This window comes from Schistocerca piceifrons, chromosome 2 (genome assembly GCF_021461385.2).
Source record: "Schistocerca piceifrons isolate TAMUIC-IGC-003096 chromosome 2, iqSchPice1.1, whole genome shotgun sequence".
NCBI lineage: Eukaryota > Metazoa > Arthropoda > Insecta > Orthoptera > Acrididae > Schistocerca > Schistocerca piceifrons.
In genome coordinates this window covers 315063935-315090649 of record NC_060139.1, presented here as the reverse complement: position 1 = coordinate 315090649, position 26715 = coordinate 315063935, and the positions used below count along the sequence as shown (strand labels likewise).

The following is a 26715-nucleotide window of genomic DNA, read 5'->3' as shown; positions in this document are numbered from 1 at the left end:
AAGAGACCCTGATTCGAATTCTAAATATCCTGAATGAAGCCTGTGTAGCGGACAGTATGAAAATAAATAAAAATAAAACGAAAGGCATGGCTGTAGGCTTAAAGAAAAGAAGAGCTACGTGTAAGTTAGTTCCAAGCACTTTGATACAAACAAACGTTGCAAGATTATATTCGTCATCGTCATAAGGGACCCAGCACCTACTTTGATGGTGTGGGCTATTGGAGGGTGTACACAACACAATTGCCTCTGGTTTCCATTGCCAGTAATTTGGACAACATGCGTCATATCGCTAAAGTGTATTGTTGTTTGAGGATTTCATGACGTTATCTTTCAACAAGAGAATGGAAGACCACATGTCTCCTGTGCTGTCCTGGCCTACAAAAGGATGTCCTGGACAGCACGTTCTCCGATCTGTCACCCATTGAAGACATCTGGTGGAGAGATGTCTGGCCGAAAGACTGGAACACCACTACTCTCCAGCAACTACTACTGAAGAACTCTGGCACAGAGTTGAAGCACCACAGAATATCGTAATTTTATCTGTCGCCTAGGCTCAGCTGAACTCGGTGTCCCACCAGGTCAGAGTCGGTGTTGCTGCCACACGTTGCATTCTTTCTGCTATAGCATACGTGCAAAACAAGTAAGATTTCGTTATTTGCTATCCTTCCTGATGTTGCAGTTTTAATGGTTATCGGTGTAACGGGTGAATCACCTAAAACTTTTACCGGAAATATTTTGATAAGGAAAGGCGCCATTGATATGCAGGTTTCACAGATTGGAAAGGTAGGCAGGGGCCCGCCTATGCAGCCCATACAGAGAGGGTTACGAGTTTCGGATGTGTATTTATTAAAATGAAGATACGAATATTTCAATGGAAAAGTGCCTTTTGATTCTACTACAATCAGAGTACACTAAATTAGTGTTTGTTGCACGAATCTATTGCAAGTAGTTCATGAGATATCGTAGTTTGAACATTGTAAACACGACAGTTCTTTGTTCCATGTTGTAGAACAAACGAGTGTGAATTTCAGTTGGGTGCATTATGTGCAATCCTACGCAGATGTTGATAAGTCTCCAGAGGGTTCATGTTGTTAAATGAGACACTTCCTAGGACAAACGAAAGACAAACAAAAGTAAATGGAATACCTCTGGGAGGGGGGCGGGGGCAAACGTGAAGAACAAGGACACCCTCAAAGCCTGTGGTCAAAATGACCACTACCAGCGTCAGTACAAACTTGGAGTCTGCCATCCAACGACTGCTGCATACGGTCTAGTTTCTACGTTCACTATCAGCTACGAGCATGTCCGCTTTTTTCGCTTTGGAAAATACTATATTCCAAGCACATCTCACTACGTCCACTCACACAATAAGTGACAGGACCGACGCGGTGAAATCTCAGTGTAACACACAACACAATGTAAACGAACAAAACATCATCGCCTCTAATTTAGCAATGTTGTTGTTGTTGTTGTTGTTGTGGTCTTAAATCCAAATACTGGCTTGATGCAGCTCTCCATGCTACTCTATCCTGTGCAAGCTTCTTCTTCTCCGAGTAACTACTGCAGTCTACATCCTTCTGCATCTGCTTTGTATACAACGTGGTCCATTGATAGTGACCGGGCCAAATATCTCTTGAAATAAGCATCAAACGAAAAAACTACAAAGAACGAAACTCGTCTAGCTTGAAGCGGGAAACCAGATGGCGCTATGGTTGGCCCGCTAGATGGCGCTGCCATAGGTCAAACGGATATCAACTGAGTTTTTTTTTTTTAAATAGGAACCCCCATTTTTTATTACATATTCGTGTAGTACGTAAAGAAATAGGAATGTTTTAGTTGGACCACTTTTTTCGCTTTGTGATAGATGGCGCTGTAATAGTCACAAACGTATAAGTACCTGGTATCACGTAACATTCCGCCAGTGCGGACGGTGTTTGCTTCGTGATACTTTACCCGTGTTAAAATGGACCGTTTACCAATTGCGAAAAAGGTCGATATCGTATTGATGTATGGCTATTGCGATCAAAATGCCCAACGGGCGTGTGCTATGTATGCTGCTCGGTATCCTGGACGACATCATCCAAGTGTCCGGGCCGTTCGCCGGATAGTTATGTTATTTAAGCAAACAAGATGAGTTCAGCCACATGTGAAGCGCATCAACCACGACCAGCAACAAATGTAGATGCCCAAGTAGGTGTTTTAGCTGCTGTCGCTGCTAATCCGCATATCAGCAGCAGACAAATTGCGCGAGAATCGGGAATCTCAAAAACGTCGGTGTTGAGAATGCTACATCAACATCGATTGCACCCGTACAATCTCCGGGAATTGCAGGGCGACGACTTTGAACCGTGTACAGTTCTGCAACTGGGCACAAGAGAAATTACGGAACGATGACAGATTTTTTTGCACGCGTTCTATTTAGCGACGAAGCGTCATTCGCCGACAGCGGTAACGTAATCCGGCATAATATGCACTACTGGGCAACGGAAAATCCACGATGGCTGCGACAAGTGGAACGTCAGCGACTTTGGCGGGTTAATGTATGGTGCGGCATTATGGGAGGAAGGGTAATTGGCCCTCATTTTATCGCTAGCAATCTAAATGGTGCAATGTATGCTGATTTCCTACGTAATGTTCTACCGATGTTACTACAAGATGTTTCACTGCATGACAGAATAGCGGTGTACTTCCAACATGATGGATGTCCGGCACATAGCTCGCGTGTGGTTGAAGCGGTATTGAATAGCATATTTCATGACAGGTGAATTGGTCGTCGATACCATGGCCCGCGCGCTCACCGGATCTGACGTTCCCGGGTTTCTTTCTGTGGGGAAAGTTGAAGGACATTTGCAATCGTGATCCACCGACAACGCCTGACAACATGCGTCAGTGCATTGTCAATGCATGTGCGAACATTACGGAAGGCGAACTACTCGCTTTTGAGAGAAATATCGTTACACGTATTGCTAAATGCATTGAGGTTGATGGACATAATTTTGAGCATTTGTTGCATTAATGTGGTATATACAGGTAATCACGCTGTAACAGTATGTGGTCTCAGAAGTAATAAGTTCACAAAGGTACATGTATCACATTGGAACAACCGAAATAAAATGTTCAAACGTACCTACGTTCTGTACTTTAATTTAAAAAACCTACCTTCTACCAACTGTTCGTCAAAAATTGTGAGCCATATGTTTGTGACTATCACAGCGCCATATATCACAAAGCGAAAAAAGTGGTCCAACTAAAGCATTCATATTTCTTTACGTACTACACGGATATGTAACAAAAATGAGGGTTCCTATTTTAAAAAACGCAGTTGATATCCGTTTGACCTATGGCAGCGCCATCTAGCGGGCCAACCATAGCGCCATTTGGTTTCGCGCTTCAAGCTAGACAAGTTTCGTTCTTTGTAGTTTTTTCGTTTGACGCTTATTTCGTGAGATCAATGGACCACCCTGTATTCATCTCTTGGTCTCCCTCTACGATTTTTTTTTTTCGCCGGCCATGGTGGCCGAGCGGTTCTAGGCGCTACAGTCTGGAACCGCGCGACCACTGCGGTCGTAGGTTCCAATCCTGCCTCGGGCATGGATGTGTGTGATGTCCTTAGGTTAATTAGGTTTAAGTAGTTCTAAGTTCTAGGGGACTGATGACCCCAGAAGTTAAGTCCCATAGTGTTCAGGCACTCACTCTACGATTTTTACCCTCTACGCTTCCCTCAATACTAAACTGGTGATCCCTTGATGTCTCAGAATGTGTCCTACCAGCCGATCCCTTCTTCTAGTCAAGTTGTGCCACAAATTCCTCTTCTCCCAATTCTATTCAGTACCCCCTCATTAGTTACGTGATCTACCCATCTAGTTAGTCTTCAGCATTCTTCTGTAGCACCACATTTCGAAGGCTTCTATTGTCTTATCGTCCATGTTTCATTTCCATATATGGCTACACTCCATACAAATGCTTTCAGAAAAAACTTCCCAACACTAAAATGCATACTCAATGTTAACAAATTTATATTCTTCAGAAACGCTTTCCTTGCCATGGTCAGTCTACGTTTTATATCCTCTCTGCTTCGACCATCATCAGTTACTTTTGCTCCCGAGACATCAAATCTCATCTACTACTTTAAGTGTCTCATTTCCTAATTTAATTCCTTCAGCATTAGCATTTGGATGGAGCAAACAATTGTTAGTGTTTACAAAGTTCACAATACGATCTCTCGTAAACTACTTCCACGAGGTTCCTGCAGCAAGTACCACTGGCATTCTCATTTACGCTACTTTTAAGTTTTACTGCCAATAACCACTGTCTCGTTTAAAAATTTGTTATTGTTGTAAAAAACTAAACTTTCATCAAAGTTTCAAAATCTATGTATTAGCTGAAAATAAGCGCTCTTGCCTACAACTAAGTTCTGTGAAAACCGCGTATCGATAGTGCCTTCCATGTCTTAAATATCTGTGGTGATAGTGTTAGGCGATTCGCCCTGTACATCCCTTACTGGATGTTTACGAGTTTCTTAACAAATTTATGTCCTCCTTGAAAATATTTTTCTGTATTCAAATTGTCCACAATATTGTGTTTCGAACAAACCAAACGATATGGTCTTGTGTTTTGCTCTCAAATCCGTTAAGCCAACTTTATTCCCAGTATCAAACAAAGATTAGTAAGATGGATATGTTGTTGTTGTTGTGGTCTTCAGTCCTGAGACTGGTTTGATGCAGCTCTCCATGCTAATCTATCCTGTGCAAGCTTCTTCATCTCCCAGTACCTACTGCAACCTACATCCTTCTGAATCTGCTTAGTGTATTCATCTCTTGGTCTCCCTCCACTATTTTTACCCTCCACGCTGCCCTCCAATGCTAAATTTGTGTTCCCTTGATGCCTCAGGACATGTCCTACCAACCGATCCCTTATTCTAGTCAAGTTGTGCTACAAACTTCTCTTCTCCCCAATCCTATTCAATACCTCCTCATTAGTTAGATAATCTACCCACCTAATCTTCAACATTCATCTGTAGCACCACATTTCGAAAGCTTCTATTCTCTTCTTGTCCAAACTATTTATTGACCATGTTTCACTTCCATACATGGCTACACTCCATACAAATACTTTTATAAATGACTTCCTGACACTTAAATCTATACTCGATGTTAACAAATTTCTCTGCTTCAGAAACGCTTTCCTTGCCATTGCCAGTCTACATTTTATATCCTCTCTACTTCGACCCTCATCAGTTATTTTGCTCCCCAAATAGCAAAACTCCTTTACTACTTTAAGTGTCTCATTTCCTAATCTAATTCCCTCAGCATCACCTGACTTAATTCGACTACATTCCATTATCTTTGTTTTGCTTTTGTTGATGTTCATCTTATATCGTCCTTTCAAGACACTGTCCATTCCATTCAACTGCTCTTCCAAGTCCTTTGCTGTCTCTGACAGAATTACAATGTCATCGGCGAACCTCAAAGTTTTTATTTCTTCTCCATGGATTTTAATACCTACTCCGAACATTTCTTTTGTTTCCTTTATTGCTTGCTCAATATACAGATTGAATAACATCGGGGAGAGGCTACAACCCTGTCTCACTCCCTTCCCAACCACTGCTTCCCTTTCATGCCCCCTGACTCTTATAACTGCCATCTGGTTTCTGTACAAATTGTAAATAGCCTTTCGCTCTCTGTATTTTACCCCTGCCACCTTTAGAATTTGAAAGAGAGTATTCCAGTCAACTTTGTCAAAAACTTTCTCTAAGTCTGCAAATGCTACAAACGTAGTTTTGCCTTTCCTTAATCTTTCTTCTAAGGTAAGTCGTAAGGTCAGTATTGCCTCACGTGTTCCAACATTTCTACGGAATCCAAACTGATCTTCCCCAAGGTCGGCTTCTACCAGTTTTTCCATTCGTCTGTAAATAATTCGTGTTAGTACACTCCTGGAAATGGAAAAAAGAACACATTGACACCGGTGTGTCAGACCCACCATACTTGCTCCGGACACTGCGAGAGGGCTGTACAAGCAATGATCACACGCACGGCACAGCGGACACACCAGGAACCGCGGTTTAGGCCGTCGAATGGCACTAGCTGCGCAGCATTTGTGCACCGCCGCCGTCAGTGTCAGCCAGTTTGCCGTGGCATACGGAGCTCCATCGCAGTCTTTAACACTGGTAGCATGCCGCGACAGCGTGGACGTGAACCGTATGTGCAGTTGACGGACTTTGAGCGAGGGCGTATAGTGGGCATGCGGGAGGCCGGGTGGACGTACCGCCGAATTGCTCAACACGTGGGGCGTGAGGTCTCCACAGTACATCGATGTTGTCGCCAGTGGTCGGCGGAAGGTGCACGTGCCCGTCGACCTGGGACCGGACCGCAGCGACGCACGGATGCACGCCAAGACCGTAGGATCCTACGCAGTGCCGTAGGGGACCGCACCGCCACTTCTCAGCAAATTAGGGACACTGTTGCTCCTGGGGTATCGGCGAGGACCATTCGCAACCGTCTCCATGAAGCTGGGCTACGGTCCCGCACACCGTTAGGCCGTCTTCCGCTCACGCCCCAACATCGTGCAGCCCGCCTCCAGTGGTGTCGCGACAGGCGTGAATGGAGGGACGAATGGAGACGTGTCGTCTTCAGCGATGAGAGTCGCTTCTGCCTTGGTGCCAATGATGGTCGTACGCGTGTTTGGCGCCGTGCAGGTGAGCGCCACAATCAGGACTGCATACGACCGAGGCACACAGGGCCAACACCCGGCATCATGGTGTGGGAGCGATCTCCTACACTGGCCGTACAACACTGGTGATCGTCGAGGGGACACTGAATAGTGCACGGTACATCCAAACCGTCATCGAACCCATCGTTCTACCATTCCTAGACCGGCAAGGGAACTTGCTGTTCCAACAGGACAATGCACGTCCGCATGTATCCCGTGCCACCCAACGTGCTCTAGAAGGTGTAAGTCAACTACCCTGGCCAGCAAGATCTCCGGATCTGTGCCCCATTGAGCATGTTTGGGACTGGATGAAGCGTCGTCTCACGCGGTCTGCACGTCCAGCACGAACGCTGGTCCAACTGAGGCGCCAGGTGGAAATGGCATGGCAAGCCGTTCCACAGGACTACATCCAGCATCTCTACGATCGTCTCCATGGGAGAATAGCAGCCTGCATTGCTGCGAAAGGTGGATATACACTGTACTAGTGCCGACATTGTGCATGCTCTGTTGCCTGTGTCTATGTGCCTGTGGTTCTGTCAGTGTGATCATGTGATGTATCTGACCCCAGGAATGTGTCAATAAAGTTTCCCCTTCCTGGGACAATGAATTCACGGTGTTCTTATTTCAATTTCCAGGAGTGTATTTTGCAGCTGTGACTTAATAAACTGATAGTTCGGTAATTTTCACATCTGTCAACACCTGCTTTCTTTGGGATTGGAATTATTATATTCTTCTTGAAGTCTGAGGGTATTTCGCCTGTCTCATACATCTTGCTCACCAGATGGTAGAGTTTTGTCAGGACTGGCTCTCCCAAGGCCGTCAGTAGTTCTAATGTCTACTCCCGGGGCCTTGTTTTGTCTCAGGTCTTTCAGTGCTCTGTCAAACTCTTCACGCTGTATCGTTTCTCCCATTTCATCTTCATCTACATCCTCTTCCATTTCCATAATATTGTCCTCAAGTACATCGCCCTTGTATAGACCCTCTATATACTCCTTCCACCTTTCTGCTTTCCCCTATTTGCTTAGAACTGGGTTTCCATCTGAGCTCTTGATATTCATGCAAGTGGCTCTCTTTCCTCCAAAGGTCTCTTTAATTTTCCTGTAGGCTGTATCTATCTTACCCCTAGTGAGATAAGCCTCCACATCCTTACATTTGTCCTCTAGCCATCCCTGCTTAGCCATTTTGCACTTCCTGTCGATCTCATTTTTGAGACGTTTGTATTCCTTTTTGCCTACTTCATTTACTGCATTTTTATATTTTCTCCTTTCATCAATTAAATTCAATATTTCTTCTGTTACCCAAGGATTTCTACTAGCCCTCGTCTTTTTACCTACTTGATCCTCTGCTGCCTTCACTACTTCATCCCTCAGAGCTACCCACTCTTCTTTTACTGTATTTCTTTCCCCCATTCCTGTCAATTGTTCCCTTATGCTCTCCGTGAAACTCTGTACAACCTCTGGTTTAGTCAGTTTATCCAGGTCCCATCTCCTTAAATTCCCACCTTTTTGCAATTTCTTCAGTTTTAATCTACAGTTCATAACCAATAGATTGTGGTCAGAGTCCACATCTGCCCCTGGAAATGTCTTACAATTTAAAACCTGGTTCCTAAATCTCTGTCTTACCATTATATAATCTATCTGATACCTTTTAGTATCTCCAGGATTCTTCCATGTATACAACCTTTTTTTATGATTCTTGAACCAAGTGTTGGCTATGATTAAGTTATGCTCTGTGGAAAATTCTAACAGATGGCTTCCTCTTTCATTTCTTAGCCCCAATCCATATTCACCTACTATGTTTCCTTCTCTCCCTTTTCCTACTCTCGAGTTCCAGTCACCCATGACTATTAAATTTTCGTCTCCCTTCACTACCTGAATAATTTCTTTTATCTCATCATACATTTTGAGAGGCACCCACATGCCTTGCTCATACTGTGGCATCAAGCAGTCAGGCCTGCAAGATGACTGGTCTGCCAAGCGAGTGGATTCATTCTTATTTATTGGGTAACATGAACTCTCGTACTCACAATTTAGTTACAAATTATCCTCCTATATGAATAATACGTAACGGAAACACTCATCTGACTATCAGTAATTTACAGAACTCTGACTGTACACTACGCACTGGCAATGCCACATTTTCTTTTTGTCTTTTATTTAACGGCTTTTGTCAACACGTGGCCACCGCACTGAATATGAATGGCGCACACATTATAAATTTGGGACATTATGACAACATATAATTCGAAGGAAAAGTCCACCAATCTTTTTCTTTTAACTATCTTATTTATTCCGATAAATTCTCTAATCTAAACACACAAATTCTACAGCCTACAACAATAACACATGAGAAATTCCGTCCAGTGGGCATGGCTTTACAATGGTGAATCTCTATATTATGGTCTCGTAATTATTTAACGCTACAGTGCACTTTCTGGATAGGATGGTGGATCTTTTATTATACCTCACACTTCGACTCTCACAATCATCATCACGAAACTTTCCTCCAGACCGAGCGGTACCGAAGGAACAAGCATAACCCACAAATCTTTTGAAACTACCTTGCTACTCTCCCATGCAAACCACACATACCCAAATTACATGACATACATCACACTGCAATAAGAAATATAAAACACTAAATAGTCACAACACTATCACTTTCAGCTTTCCCACTTCAATTAATATTTATCCCAGTTTCACACGACACTGCCCCACTTCGTAATTCTACTTTCCTACCATGAACTCTGGAGATATATGCACGTCTTCCTGTGCAATGCAAGCCAAGTGGCGTTGCTGGATAGACGGCCGACTCACCTTGCTTCTCTCTCAGAGTTTGAATCTAGGGTCACACGGAATTATATCATGCAAGGTAATATTAAGAACGTATTCATCACACACGCGAGTCCTCAACTGATACCATGGACGAGTACTTCTCTTTATCCTTTGTCTCATACACAGTTTGAGACTCACACAGTACTCATCACGTGGAAGTACTCGTCTCTAATTTCAAGTCCTGCACACGCCATTTCTTAAATATTTCAACTTATGGTACACACGCTATTTCTTAAATATTTCAACTTATTGTACACACGCTAGTAACTCAGCTTAACTTAAGCACACGGAAGTATTTCAACTTATTGCTACACGTGGTTTCATTGTGACCGTTAGTCACTTCCGAAGATTACTACAATCCCTTTAATATTACCTGCCTGACATTTAATTCTCCCCACAAAAGTTCCTGAAATAGAGAAATTATTATTTCAAACTACTCTTAAATATTCCACATGCATACCATCATTACGGAGCACAACTAAAACAGGTCTTAACAGCACAAGATCCAGCGGCAGAGTGCCGAAATATGGCCGTTCTCGAGGTCCTCTCGCACCTTTGTCGAGGTGGGGGAAGACCGTGCTACCATATTGGTCCGCCACATTTCAGGCGCTCAAAGCTCAGGTAAATTTCATCTCTTTGGTCCCACCAAAGGTGGCCAAAGGATCGTCTCAAAGATGATCATATACTCACATTCACCATCTGCGGTTAGCAGACGACCATACATTCATTCATTTCACGGATCTCACCAAACTGGATGTAGGGATTTACTTTGTGAGAGTGCACATGTGATGAATTAAATAAATAAATTGTCATTCTTTCCCACACTGGTATCCGGCTTCGCTGTATTAATTGAAATTGAGTTAGTTTTACAAAAAAAAATGTGTTGTTCTGACAAAAATAATGAAGTATGTTGTACCTATTTTCAATGTCGGGCGGTGCTGTACCGTTTCACCACCGGCTACCCATGCAGAAAAAAATGGCATGGTACTATCCTTGCAATGCGAGGGTAGTTCCAAACATTTTTTTTAAGAAAACTGTATTAGAACAAACATAGCAAGTCATCAAAATAACCAGGAGGAGACCTTAGCCCCTGGTGACCTCAAATAGACGACCAAATGCTGTTACTTTACCAAATTACTGACACAGTTGTTGCATTATTGTACTCTCCACAATCCGGAGTAACGTACACATACAAATTTACATCAATCCAAATGACAAATAAAACATTACATCATACAAATAAAAAAAATAATGTTGAGATAAAAATCTGCTTAGTTACTGGGATATTCGTTATTTTTATGAGTAATCCAAACTTCACTGATTCTATGACAAATAAAAAAATACTAATTGTACTCATGAAATTTTAAATAGCTCACCGTCCAAACACAGAACAAGTAATCTGACATTCATAAATAGCGTTGTAATAATCTTTACACGGCAGTGTCTAAATACAAAACAAAATCAACAAAAGAAAAAAATTTCGTACACTAGTTACATGTAGAAGTCAGGCTCCATATCAATACACGCAATAAATAGTTAGCAATAAGTGCTTGAATCCACCAGTAGCTCTCGTATCTTACTCTACTGCTCATTTCTTTGTTGTTACACATTTGGACGACAAGAACTTGCATTTCGACTAGCCTTCATTACACTTTAATGTGAAATATCACCACTGTGATAATGCAAATAAGTGGCTTCAGCCAACACACCAACAAGATTATTACTGTCCACGACATCAAAATACATCAGTTAATTCCGATATTTTGTTGTGCAATGCAAACTCTTGTCCCCTGTGACAACCTTACTGAACAATGCAACAAGAGCCACTACGTTAGTATTACGCCACTGGCTAATAATTAAAGCATCATTGTACCAAATATTCTAATAAACATGCTACGTGAACTTGATAACCCAGAACAAACAAACAAAAAAAACACTAACTATTCTAAACACAAATGTTAATGAAATACAATTACACTTGCTGTCCCTTCAGGAATGAAACATATATAAAAAAAAAACATTTACACAGTTACAAATACATTATTCCCTATCTTGCGAGTCACACGGAAACATTTCATTCTGTGATTTTCTTGGGGTCAAAAAGTTGCTGATAGTTTTCCTAGAAACACTGTCTCGGTGTCAAAGCTCTCCCATGGTTACCCGGACGAAAGTCTTTAAGTCACTCAAATCGGCATTTTGAACACGCACTGAACAGTAAACTGTATCTCACATTAAACACAAATGTCATAGTCACTCTCAGCGTACCATCCACACGAATCTGGTCGTCCATAAATGGCCCTACAACTACTATTACCCACGGCTCTGTCCTTTCAGTTCATGGTGTAATTAAAAGTCGTAAGTTCCAACAAACAGCACTTTATTCCCGCACCAATTCAAGAAATGTCTCCTACTACAATTGCAAATGTCAATGTCCCACTTAAGTTTCTTGTGTTCATACAATAATTAGTCACCAAACGACAACTGTCCTCTTTAAGTATACCAAGCGTCCCACATGCAATTCACAAAGCACACTTAACAAGTCACTGCCAAAAGTTTATGGATCCCACCATTCAGTGGTCAAGACAAAACAAAATGATCGTCCTGTCTGCTAAAGACACAATCTTTTCCACCACTCACAACGTGGAAACACCAGTCCATCACTTTCCACCGTATGGAAAGTCGCAGTCATCCTGTTTCACGGCTCCACAGTCCAGTACTAGTTAATAGCTGCTGGTAAAAAATGCCCGCCGGACTCTGTGCCGCGTCGTTCATTCTGCCGTGGCGCCGCCGCACGACCCGTTAAGCAGAAGAAACCACCCGCTGTTGCCTCTGCGGGATACTTTCCCCAGTCGTAAGGGTGGCAGAACTTATGAATGGCCAGTGGTACGTGCGTGTCGCCCCAGGCCGTTGACCTGCTGCAGCGGGCGCGTGGAGTGTACCCCGACTGGCAGTGGAGTGGGGAGTGCCGCGGCTCTGTCGCCCGTCGCCATGGTGACGTCAGCTCGGCCCGCTAGCGGTATGGGCGTTACGACACCCAATCAGTCAGACCCTTCCGTGCATCTCGCAACATTACAGATAAAAGGATATATTTAAATACTCATTGATTACATGTATGATCTATTAGATACATTGGTAATAAAAGAATCTTTGTTCTAAAAAAAACATAAAATCATACCCCCTAGTTTTCTACACATGCAACATCAACAGTTATCCCTTTTCTATATACAGCCTACACGTGTGTTATTGATTGTACCTGTCGTCCCTCATACAAAACATGAAAGTGTAAAAAAAAAAAAAGGAATAATAAGCAATCTATACAGCCCATAATTACAATATCAAATAGTAGACTACTCTAACATCCTATCACAGTGAAAATATTAGAAACTGTTGATTCTAAAACTACAATATGCAATGAACCTTTGTGCTTGTGACAGACTGAAATTAATACCCCTTGAAAGTGTTCTAACAAAAAAAATAAGAAATAATCTACACAGCTCACAATTACCTACCACAGGTTATTAAATATTAAACTACTTTAACATCCTAACACAATAAACATTTTAGAAACTGATGACTCTAAATCTACAACATACAATGCACCTTTGTGCTTGTGACAGACTGAAATTCGTATCTCTTTATATATTTTACCTTTATTATATACAAAAACATTTCTAGGACATGTATGAACCATCCACATGTCAGATCCTGACCTGCCATTGAGGTTCATCCCAATCAAACAATAAAACACAATAATGTTTTAGTTATGGATCGGTAGCATTGATCACACTACTCTACGACCCTCACTCACCAGACATCACATTTTCCTTCTCATTCAATCCATTAATACACTAACAGAATAGGTCTAGAAGTCAGCTAACCTTAACACCACCACACTCACGACAACATACCATAACTTTGCTCCCTTATACTCAACCACATAACACATGAAGCTGTTTCGGAGACAGCTTTCCAGTCTCCGAATTCGTCCTTTCACTCTGGCACCTCTCTCCATCGGCTTACCTCTGCATTCACTTCACCGATTATTCATCCTGCTAAATATCACTTAGATTTGCGACATTTCATCTAAGAACAAAAATACACAAATTATTCCTCCTGCAAAATAACTGTACATATTCTTGGTACCGTTTTGATTAGTTATACTGGTACCAGGCTTCAACAACAACAACAACAAAAATTATTTTTTTCACATAGCAACTGTTATGGTAAGAATTAGATTTACACTTATATTACATCTTACGTCAGTATTCCACAACGTTCACCATCTGGATCTCATACTCCCTTTATGTCCTTTCACGTTGTGCAGTTGTCCTCATCTCTTCATTCGTATTTCGGCTCTCTGTCCGTCCATTACTCCATCATTTCCTGGTCTTCCTTCGCCATTCGCATCTATCTCGATTGCAGCATACACTGGCCTCTCTGTAACATACATCTAAGACATCTCCACATTATTCAATTCTACTCACCTTTATTTACCACTGTTTCATCACGTCGAATCTCTCTTTGTTAATCACACTGCTCCACGTCGCTTCTCTCCTTATATATCACCTTTATCCACTACTATTTATCACGTCGCTTCTCTATCTACCATCTTTATCCACTCATTAATCATCACGTCGTTTCTGCTTGATCCTTATTCATATGACAAAAAAAATACGTACATACACCACTCTGTCGACTCCTGTTCATGACTCATTCGACCAGTCTATTCCGTCATACTTCCTGACATCCCGCCTGAAAATTCTTATGTTCGATTTTGACCCTGCACAACATTACACACCACAAATAAATACACTGACTATCTACCATAAATTGCCTACTTTAGATCTGTCCTTAACTTTTCTATAATTTGATGTTAGAAATGTGATGAAGCCCACGAGATTGTTTTCCCTTGATCGTCTCAATCAGTACAGCATTTTCATGGACAATCCGCCTCACTCTGAATGGTCCACTATACACCGTAAAGAATTTGCTAGTTAGGAATCTGTGCTTCTTTGATAATCGATGAGTTTTATTAGAACCTTGTCTCCTACTGCCAAGTCGATCTTACGGATCTTTCCTTTCTGCTTCTCCTGCCTATCCTTAGCTGCTTTCTTAATACGCTCTATCGCAACCTTGACAATTTCTGTGTGCCTCTGCTTTCCTGATCGCGGAAAATCTACCAGCTCCCTGACTCGATCTGGTGGTGGTTCATTCTTTAGTACCGTAATTCGTGATAAACCAGTTGCTCCATGTGGTAGCTCATTGAGGATGTCCTGAAAATCTTTGAGAAAAATACTCCAACTTCTGTGTTGCCTATGGCAATAGATCTTACACAATTTTCCCAGTTCTTTTACCACTCTTTCACTGGGGTTACTTGCAGCATGGTATCGGGATATGAACACTGGTTTTATCCTTCTTCTCTTCAGTGTGGTTAGCCATTGTCTGGATCTATATTGTGGTCCATTGTCAGCTATGAACTTTTCTACAGTTCCTACTTCTCGCAAAAAGTTTTTAACGATTGCTGCTGCTACTGTCCTTCCCGTCGCACGTTTCAATGCGGTAAAAGTCACATACTTTGACACCAATTCCACTGCTACTAAAACATATCTATATCCTTGCACTGACTTAGGTAGCGGGCCAAACAAATCTGTTGCTCCGAATTCCTTCAATCTACCTGGCACTATCGGAAAAAGCGGTGCTTTGCATGAGATAGTTAACGATTTTGCCTTCTGGCACAATTTGCAACTACCAAGCACGTTCTTGATCCTCCTCTCCATACTAATGAAATAAACTGATTCCCTTAACTTCTTACAGCATTTCGTTGCCCCGTAATGCCCGTAACTTAGGTGCGTGTACCAGATCAACTTGTTGACTATTTCATTTGGTATACACAACACCCAGTCCTGTGTGTTCGGATTTCTACGGTAGAAAAGGACCCCTTTCATTAATAGTCCTGGTTTGTACCCGCCTATCATGTAGTCACCTTCTTGTCCCTCCGTCATTGTGACAGTGATTGTCCTGTCGTGAACCCAATGACTGCCTATCCTCTCTTCGCCTATCATTTTCATTTTCCCTTCTTCTTCCATCTCTGTCCCATCTTCTATTTTCCCGGTTTGCTGGGCGATATCCCCATGAATTCTGCCCCCTATTTCCTCGCCATCTTCCATTTCCGTCATTCCTCTGATTCCATGCTCTCCTGTCATTCTGATAGTTTCTGCCGTTCCTATCCTCGACTCTGTCTGACCTATGAGTCGTGTCGCCGTTCACAATGTTGCTCTCATTACTCAGTTCCTGTAACAAGTGCTGAAATGACGTGGAATCGTCTAAGCCTCTGCCTGCCATCACTATATCTCTGCTCAATCTCACTGGCAACTTAGTTATACAGATTCTAATGACCTCCCCAGTTTCGTATGGCACATCCAAATACCTATTTCGTCTCAGCATTTCCTGATAGCACGACACTGGACCTCTTATACCACCTTCGTTACAATTTGGCATCATCAATATGCTTTGCTTAACCTGGTCCTGCTTACTTTTCGACCAGAATTCATTTAAAAACTTGTCACAAAATATCATGTAGCTACTACAGTCTTTAATAACTTCCTGCATTTTCGCTCTAGCCTCGTCCCTCAAATGGTTACACACAAACTTCATTTTGAGGAGCGGTCCCCACGATGAAGGTAATGAATCTTGAAATTGAGACAACCACAGGCATGGATGTTGGTAATTATCAGGATCCGGAAAACAAGTGTACGTTTGTACCGACACAAAGTGCCTCCTACATTCCTCTTCCGCATTTATGTTTTCCGACCTTGGACTATACCCAGTTGGGTTTGCCACCTGTTTTATCCGACACAACCGTTCTTCTAACTTTCTGAGTTCGTCTTCCTCTTTCTGCCTGTTTTCGTTTTTTGAATTTATCTCACTCTCCCTCTGCAGTCTACCTGGTGGTGTTTCACCTTCGCTTCTGCACGCTAATTGCAACTGTGCTAGTTCTTCCCTATGTTTCCTATTTGTTTCTAATTGTGCCTCTTTAAACTGTAATAGTGATTGTATCTCCTCCTGGTCGGCATAAACCTCTCGCTGCGTACTGTCAGAGCCTGTTTCGCCTCTTATACTGATCTTTTCTACATCTGCGCTAATCGTATTCATTCTGACCACTACCTCCGCAACTTCATCCCTGTGTTTATTTAGCGCCACTTCCTGCCGTGTGACTTGAGCTTCCACGCTGTCTAATGCCCCTTGTTTATCTCCAAGTAAGTCCTCCACTATCTCTTTGATTCGCTCATCCGGCCACACGCCCCTATGTTCTGTAATATCGCTCTCTATTGCACTTATTCGTACCTCCAAATTATTGGCTTTTTCTTTCACGGCATCACATACTTGCTTCAACGCACCCAGATTCTTCTCCCCCTCATCTAACCGATTATTAACTGCGGACAGACGCTCATCGATAACTGTGTGTAGCTTCCTCATTGCCTTTTTATTTCCCTTATCCATTGCCTCCAATCTTTCCTTATTTGCTTCCAATCTTTCCTTAGTCTCCCTATCTCTCTCCTTAGTCTCCCTATCTCTCTCCTTATTATCTCTATCCATCGCTTCCAATCTTTCCTTATTTGCTTCCAATCTTTTCTTAGTCTCCCTATCCATTACTTCCAATCTTTCCTTATTCTCCCTATCTCTCTCCTTATTATCTCTATTCATCGCTTCTAATCTTTCCTTATTATCTCTATCCATCCTCTGTAAAAACTGCAGTAGCACACTGTCATTTGCTACTATCGGTGCGCTCACATTGTTCGCCTGAGAAACCGTCGCTTCGCTAAGGGTAGCTGCACTTTCACTGCATACCTGACCTAGTCCCGGCTCGCCCGCGTCGTCGGGAAAAGCCCCCGATTGTGAACAATGCCCGCCGCTCAAACGATCACCTAGCAGCGGTCCACTGAACAATTCAGCCCCTTCCGAGTGTTTGCCGTTCCCGCTCATTAACCCATGGTCAACAGCTACTTCCTGCTACACTGCTACGTTCACCCTAGAATCGCTATTCTCCATGGTGACTACACTTTTCGACTGAGACCTAGTTACTACGGACATTACGCAAAAAAATTATACAACGATCTTCCAGCCTCGGACGATATAGCAATTAATTACATAAAAAAAATAAAAGATCCTCACCAATCCAGAAAGAAATTGCAAACAGAAAAAATTTTACTTCGTAGCGCTATCACAATATATTCCATCAAAATAAAAAAATCTTAACAGCAAACCCTAACAGCAAAATATCCTGGCAGGGTCGAAATTATGAGAGGCACCCACATGCCTTGCTCATACTGTGGCATCAAGCAGTCAGGCCTGCAAGATGAGTGGTCTGCCAAGCGAGTGGATTCATTCTTATTTATCGGGTAACATGAACTCTCGTACTCACAATTTAGTTACAAATTATCCTCCTGTATGAATAATACGCAACGGAAACACACATCTGACTATCAGTAATTTACAGAACTCTGACTGTACACTACGCACTGGCAATACCACATTTTCTTTTTGTCTTTTATTTAACGGCTTTTGTCAACACGTGGCCACCACACTGAATATGAATGGCGCACACATTATAAATTCAGGACATTATGACAACATATAATTCGAAGGAAAAGTCCACCAATCTTTTTCTTTTCACTATCTTATTTATTCCGATAAATTCTCTAATCTAAATACACAAATTCTACAGCCTACAACAATAACACATGAGAAATTCCGTCCAGTGGGCATGGCTTTACAATGGTGAATCTATATATTATGGTCTCGTAATTATTTAACGCTACAGTGCACTTTCTGGATAGGATGGTGGATCTTTTATTATACCTCACACTTCGACTCTCACAATCATCATCACGAAACTTTCCTCCAGACCGAGCGGTACTGAAGGAACAAGCATAACCCACTAATCTTTTGAAACTACCTTGCTATTCTCCCATGCAAACCACACATAGCCAAATTACATGACATACATCACACTGCAATAAGAAATATAAAACACTAAATAGTCACAACACTATCACTTTCAGCTTTCCCACTTCATTTAATATTTATCCCAGTTTCACACGACACTGCCCCACTTCGTAATTCTACTTTCCTACCATGAACTCTGGAGATATATGCACGTCTTCCTGTGCAATGCAAGCCAAGTGGCGTTGCTGGATAGATGGCCGACTCACCTTGCTTCTCTCTCAGAGTTTGAATCTAGCATCACACGGAATTATATCATGCAAGGTAATATTAAGAACGTATTCATCACACACGCGAGTCCTCAACTGATACCATGGACGAGTACTTCTCTTTATCCTTTGTCTCATACGCAGATTGAGACTCACACAGTACTCACCACGTGGAAGTACTCGTCTCTAATTTCAAGTCCTGCACACGCCATTTCTTAAACATTTCAACTTATGGTACACACGTTATTTCTTAAATATTTCAACTTATTGTACACACGCTAGTAACTCAGCTTAACTTAAGCACACGGAAGTATTTCAACTTATTGCTACACGTGGTTTCATTGTGACCGTTGGTCACTTCTGAAGATTACTACAATCCCTTTAATATTACCTGCCTGACATTTAATTCTCCCCACAAAAGTTCCTGAAATAGAGAAATTATTATTTCAAACTACTCTTAAATATTCCACATGCATACCATGTCTCCACTCTTTCATCATTACAGAACACAACTAAAACAGGTCTTAACAGCACAAGATCCAGCGGCAGAGTGCCGAAATATGACCGTTCTCGAGGTCCTCTCGCACCTCTGTCGAGGTGGGGGAAGACCATGCTACCATATTGGTCCGCCACATTTCAGGCGCTCAAAGCTCAGGTAAATTTCATCTCTTTGGTCCCACCAAAGGTGGCCAAAGGATCGTCTCAAAGATGATCATATACTCACATTCACCATCTGCGGTTAGCAGACGACCATACATTCATTCATTTCACAGATCTCACCAAACTGGATGTAGGGATTTACTTTGTGAGAGTGCACATGTGATCAATTAAATAAATAAATTGTCATTCTTTCCCTCACTTGTATCCGGCTTCGCTGTATTAATTGAAATTGAGTTAGTTTTACGAAAAAAAATGTGTTGTTCTGACAAAAATAATGAAGTATGTTGTACCTATTTTCAATGTCGGGCGTTACTGTACCCTTTCAATTTCTTCAATTTCTTCGTCATCTGCAGAGCTAGTTGGCATATAAACTTGTACTACTGTAGTAGGCATGGGCTTCGTGTCTATCTTGGCCACTATAATACGTTCACTACGCTGTTTGTAGTAGCTTACCCGCACTCCTATTTTTTTATTCATTATTAAACCTCCTCCTGCGTTACCACTATTTGATTTTGCATTTATAACCCTGTATCCACCTGACCAGAAGTCTTGTTCCTCCTGCCACCGAACTTCACTAATTCCCACTATATCTAACTTTAACCCATCCATTTCCCTTTTTAAATTTTCTAACCTACCTGCCCGATTAAGGGATCTGACATTCCACGCTCCGATCCGTAAAATGCCAGTTTTCTTTCTCCTGATAACGACGTCCTCTTGAGTAGTCTCCGCCCGGAGATCCGAATGGGGGACTAGTTTACCTCCGGAATATTTTACCCAAGAGGACGCCATCATCATTTAACCATACAGTAAAGCTGCATGCCCTCGGGAAAAATTACGGCTGTAGTTTCCCCTTGCATTCAGCCGTTCGCAGTACCGCAACAGCAAGGCCGTTTTGGTTAATGTTACAAAGCCAGATCAGTCAATCATCCAGACTGTTGCCCCTGCAACTACTGAAAAGGCTGCTGCCCCTGTTCAGGAACCACAGGTTTGTCTGGCCTCTCAACAGATACCCCTCCGTTGCGGTTGCACCTACGGTACGGCTATCTGTATCGTTGGGGCACGCAAGCCTCCCCACCAACGGCAAGGTCCATGGTTCATGGGGTAGGAAGATGGATATAAAACGGATAAATCAAATGCTCAACACCTATCAACAGGATATGTCTGTACTTCCGATGTTACGACGTTTACAAACTGCAGAGCGCCGACAGAAAAACCTATTCCGTCTCGAAGGCGACAAGGACGGCAATGTGTGCTGCGGGCCTATTCTACACACCCGAAGCATCACTCGGCAGATATTTAAATCCTATAGGAGTCTCTGACGGACCCATCTCGACATTTTTAATTGGCGAGGTACAAAAATATCAGCGTACAACCGCTCGGCAACACTACCGTTTTCTGCAACAATGTACGTATTTGTCGGTAGATGAAAAATTCTATCGAATGTCACAGTAAAAATTTCAGCTTCCCATCTTTGTTACAGCTGTGAGATCATGTTCAGTTTTAGTCAAAATTACAAACCTGATGAAGTCGTTCAGTAACGTGCAGTCATTGTGTATGAGGGTCCGCCCAGATAGCTGAGTGGTCAGCGCGACGGATTGCCGTCCTACAGACCCTGGTTCGATTACCGCCTAGGTCGGGCATTTTCTCCGCTCAGGGACTGGATGTTGTGTTGTCTTCATCATCATTTCATCCCCATTCGGCGCGCAGGTCGCCTAATGTGGCGTCGGATGTAATAAGACCTGCACCAAGGCGGCCGGACCTGCCCCGCAAGGGGCCTCCCGGCCGATGACGCCAAACGCTCATTTCCATTGTGTATGAGGGAATGCATTTGTTCTTGGGTGAGACAGCCGCACATTCGAGGTTTTCATCGGTAGCGAGACATACTCGCGTGATGTAATTGGTATGTTTAACTACAGAGACTGCAATCGGACACAGACACTGAAGTAAAATGTATTTTGCCATAAGTGAGTTTACTACAGGTTTTCCAGGTTAAACATACAACAATGTAATATATAGTGACCTGATAAGTAACTGAGATATTTATTATTTATTGACGGTACATTTCTACAAATATGGTAACAAGCTGATAAAAAAAATTACACCTCGATATGCGCTCCGTTAGTGGTGCGACTGACATCTAATCTGTATTCCACTTTTCTGCAAATATTTTGCAGCATTGCAGGCGTAACATTTGCGATAGCTGCACGAAAGCGATGGCGCAGATCTGGTATGAGTAAATTACGAACTAGTGTCTGGTACATTTGATTCTTGATAAACCCGACAGAAAAAAAATCACGTGTTACCAACTGCCGCAAGCAAACACAGAAAACATTTTCAGTTGCCATACTTGCAGAAGCAAACCGCCAAGAAATATCTCAGTTACGTCTCAAGTTGTTACATTTTACATTATTATATATTTAACCTGGACACCCTGTAGAACTTAGCTGTACGTCAGGAGCAGTCTTGTTTGTGACTTTTAAATCTTTTATAATTTTTCTTGGGCTATACCCAAGTTTAGCTCCATTCCATGTAAAAATGAGCTGTGTGAAATTTTGGCTCAGTAGGATTAGGAGAACGGGTGACCCTCAACCTTAGAAGAAGAAAAATCCGTAAAAATGAAACCAACTTTACAATGTTTTACTTCTGCAACATCGGATTCGTTCATTACCCAATGTAGGCATTTTGTTTACTTCCGACTCCTTAACTGAATGTATTTTCACGTCACAAATCACAGTGGGTGGGTGACATGGTGGCTCAGTGACCGAAAGACAGGTAGAGAGAGGGCAGAGTGAGTCGAGCCCTTTCCCTGTTACTACCCATCCCGGACCGCCCCTTTATGATATAATTGTAAATGTGTAGTTACGAACTGCTACTCGTCTTCAGTATCAAAATCTCTTAAATTTAAGTTCTCAGATTAACTCCCCATCTAATTGGGCTCAAATTTCACCCATGGCGCATGGTTGACGGATATAGTAGATGCATAGTGGCATTTTGCCAGAGACATCTGATGCGCCAGTACGGTCCACGATAGGTAGGTCAGCAGGTCTGTACCTTGCCCCCCCAAGGCTACCTTTCCTCATTACCCTGGATTTTCCTGTCTAGGGTCATCATAGAAGTGAAGAGTGCAACACCATCGTTCAAACGTTTGAAGAACTTGAGCCGCAAACTGTACAGTTTTCTCATGATTTACATGATGTACGTGGCTCGTTTGAAAGAAGTTCGTAATTCACTGCAGGGACGGGTGCAGTACTGTATCTAAATGAGAGATGACACGTGAAATAGACCTTTAACATCTGTATCTACATCTGAATTACGCAAACCACCTCACGGCGTGGGACAGTGAGTAATAATTTGTGTACAACTCTCGCTTCCCTCTTTTTTCCTGTTTCAGTTGCGAATGATTCGCAGGAGGAGCGATTACTGATAAGCCCCCCGCGTGGGCCCGAAGTTTTCTAATTTTATCTTCATAGTCTTTTCTCGAGATGCGTGCAGGACGAAGCAATATATTGATTGTCTCTTCCAGGAACGTATGCTCTCGGAACGTTGACAGTAGATCATACTGTGATGCAGAACGCCTCTCTTGCACCGTCTGTCCACTAGAGTTGACTGAGCAATTTCGTGACGCGTTCACTATAATGATTCATTCTGCTTTTCTTTGGTTCTTCTCCACTTCCTCTATTAATCCTATCTGGTACGGATATCAGACGGACGAGCAATATTCAGGTACTGTTCAGAGGAGTGTTTCGTAAGCTACCTCCTTTGTTGATGGGTTAATTTTCCTGGGGATTCTTGCAATGAATCTCAATTGACATCTGACTTACAAGTGATTAATTTTATGTGGTCGTTCCACTTAAAATCCCTCCGTGCGCGTACTCCTACATGTTTTATGGAAGTATCTGCTTCCAGTGATTGTTCTGCAATCGTGTAATAGTACGATAATAGGTCTGAAATAGTAGGGAGTTTAGATCTGGGAGTGGTAAGATGCTGACCATTAAAAAAATAATCAGTTTCAAGGTATTTATTTGCTACAGAGGCCAGATTCAAAATAAACAATGATAAAAAATTAAGCTCAAGGGAACAACACAATAAGTTAGCAAAACCTTAAATAACTGTCCTTTGAATGTTACAGAAATTCCCTTTTTTCCAGTTCATGTCAAAGCAAAACCTCTGAATTTCAAAAATATTAGAAAATAGCCCCCAGACACTCAGTGGATTTAACAATTATTTTAGCTACTTGAAAATCAACATTCAAATAATCACAAGATGAATAATACTTTAAACATTTATAAACCTTTGAAGATAGCAAATTATTTAATTTCTACATTGACTTTAAAATAAGAAAGGGGGCATTGACAAATCAACAAGCAAAAGCAATTATTCGCAAGAGCAAATTAAGCAATTATAAAAGGGCTGAAACACATGGATTAGCCAACACAAAGACAAATTCGAATTTGGCTCACTCCCCAAACGGCTGCTCGATTCAGTAAGATTATAAAATACGTACACACACCGAAGAGCCAAAAAAGCTGGTACACCTGCCTAATATCGTTAGGATCCCCTCGAGCACGCAGAAGTCCCGCAACACGACGTGGCATGGACTCTACTAATGTCTGAAGAAGTGCTGGAGGGAACTGATAACATGAATCGTGCAGTGCTGTCCATAAATCCCTAAGAGCACGAGCGGGTTGAGATCTCTTCTGAACAGCGCGTAGCAAGGCATCCCATGTATGCCCAATAATGTTCATGTGTCGGGAGTTTGGAGGCCAGCGGAAGTGTTTAAACTCAGAAGAGTTTTCCTGGAGCCACTGCGTAGCAATTCTGGGCGCGCAGGGTGTCGCATTGTCCTGCTAGAATTGCCCAAGTCCGTCGGATTGCTCAGTGTACATAAATGGATGCAGGTGATCAGACAGTATCCTTACGTACGTGCCACCTTTCAGAGTCATATCTAGACGTATCACGGATCCCATATCACTCCAACTGCACACGCCCCACATCATTACAGAGCCTCCACCAGCTCGAACAGTCCCTTGCTGACATACGGGGTCCATTGATTCACGAGGTTGTTTCCATACCTATACACGTTCATTCATCGATACAATTTGGAACGAGAGTTGTCCGACCAGGCAACATGTTTCGAGTCATCAACAGTCCAATGTCGGTGTTGACGGGCCCAGGCGAGGCGTAAAGCTTTGTGTCGTGCAGTCGTCAAGGGTACACGAGTGGGACTTCGGCTCCGAAAGCCCATATCGATAATGTTTCGTTGAATGGTTATAACGCTGACACTTGTTGATGGCCCAGCATTGAAATCTACAGCAATTTGCGGAAGGGTTGCACTTCTGTCACGTAGAAAGATTCTCTTCAGTCGTCGTTGGTTCTGTTCTTGCAGGATCTTTTTTCGGCCGCAAGGATGTCGGAGATTTGATATTTTACAGGATTCCTGATATACGCGGTACAGTCGTGAAATGGTCGTACGGGAAAATCCCCACTTCATCGCTACCTCGGAGATACTGTGTCCCATCGCTCGTGCGCCGACTATAACACCGCGTTCAAACTCACTTAAATCATGATAACCTGCCATTGTAGCAGTAGTAACCGATCTAACAACTGCGCCAGACACTTGTTGTCTTATGTAGGCATTGCCGACGGCAACCCCGTATTCTGTCTTTTTACATAGCTCTGTATTTGAATACTCATGCCTATACCAGTTACTTTGGCGCTTCGTGTATAATATACAGTAAATTTACATAACAAATAAATGGCAAATGGCGCACGGGCCTCCAGCTATAAAAAAGAATACCAGGACAGGCAACTGTACCCACTTGAGCCACAAGCGCTTCAGATTAACAGAGTGAAATTTACAATAACAAAGCAAATTAACCTTTTAATCCTGCCTGAGGAAATCAAAGCAAGCAGCTGGCCCTATTTGGTCCATTACTTTAAGTTATCTGACAGTGAAGAAATATTGAAGACTCCTTAATGTATGAAATATATGTATTATAAGCGGAGATAAAAGCAAAAATTTTTTGATTAAATACACGCACAACAAAACTAGGTAAAGTGCAAGCCCTCTTAGAAATGAATTGATGTTTAACTCACATAAGTTCTTATCACTGGGATGCTGTCCATGTTAAGGGCATCAGCCAAAATAACGGCTAGTAGTATAAGCCAGACCAGCTTAAACTAAGAGCTCCAAACGAAACTCAGTAACAAAAACACAGAAGTTTTCACGAACTATGGCAGTCACTTCACCGCACACAGGATATGAAGCCTCTGTCACACCTGGAAAAATTAAGGATGATGTATATTGCCGCGTCCGCCAACCAAGGCAGCAAGGAACTGGCCTAGTCGAACTCCAAAAGTCTGTGAGAAATAGCGACTCTCCAGTAGGCATAGCCACGCCCCCCAAAGTATAAATCTGCCACCTAAATGCAGTGAGATTACCTGCACAGGTAAAAAGTTCAGCCAGACTCCTTCACTGACAGTCGACCTCTAACAGACCTCTAGCGCAAGCTGCACGTGTGCTTATATCCCGGCCGAGACCCGCAAGGCCGCCACGTGCTGAGCAGCCAGAGGAGCTGTAACTAGGTAACGAAACATAAAAAAGTTCCACAGGTGAAAAAATCGATATGAGCGCGCATGCATCGCTCGGGGTGTTTCTGTCTATGTACACGAAACATGTCACATTTGTTTATGCCTTCTCCTACACCAAATGTCGATCCTCTGCAGGTCTTCCTGCATTTCACTTCAATTTTCTACCGTTGCGACTTTCTGCATACAATAACGTTATCCACCAACATCATGGAACTTCTGACATCTACTAGGTCATTTATGTACACAGACGAAAACAAAAAACGCAACAACAAAAAGTAGTGGTGCGACATAAACGAAAGTTGGTAGGCGTGTTTCTATATCTGAAAAATGATGTCTGCTCAAATTTCGCACCAGTCGCATAAGAGTTGCGCTAGTAGCGGCACAACGAGGATACAAATCACTTGCTTTAAATACACACTGTAACGGTCGTGAGCGTTAGTTACCTTTGAGATTAGATATGGTGAGTTGATGCTAGTCAAGAACGCCTTTATCACGCTATTATCAACACCTCCCTGAGTTTGAACGAGGTCGTGTAACAGGACTACGAGAATCTGAATATTTCTTCTGCGATAGTACAGAAAGACTAGGCAGGAATGTAGCGACTGCACATGATTGCTGGCAGCGGTGCTCACGAGAACGTACGGTCGCAAGACGATCGGGCTCTTAGACGGCCACGTGGCACTACCGAGAGGGAAGACCATCTGGCCTCT

General features: G+C 42.6%; 1 protein-coding gene across 1 annotated transcript in view; it reads left to right on the top strand.

Annotated features, from left to right (window-relative positions):
- The window catches only part of LOC124777427 (acyl-CoA Delta-9 desaturase-like), a 158052-nt gene that overhangs the window by 94801 nt on the left and 36536 nt on the right, over window positions 1-26715 (top strand). The gene's annotated exons all lie outside the window — the stretch shown is intronic.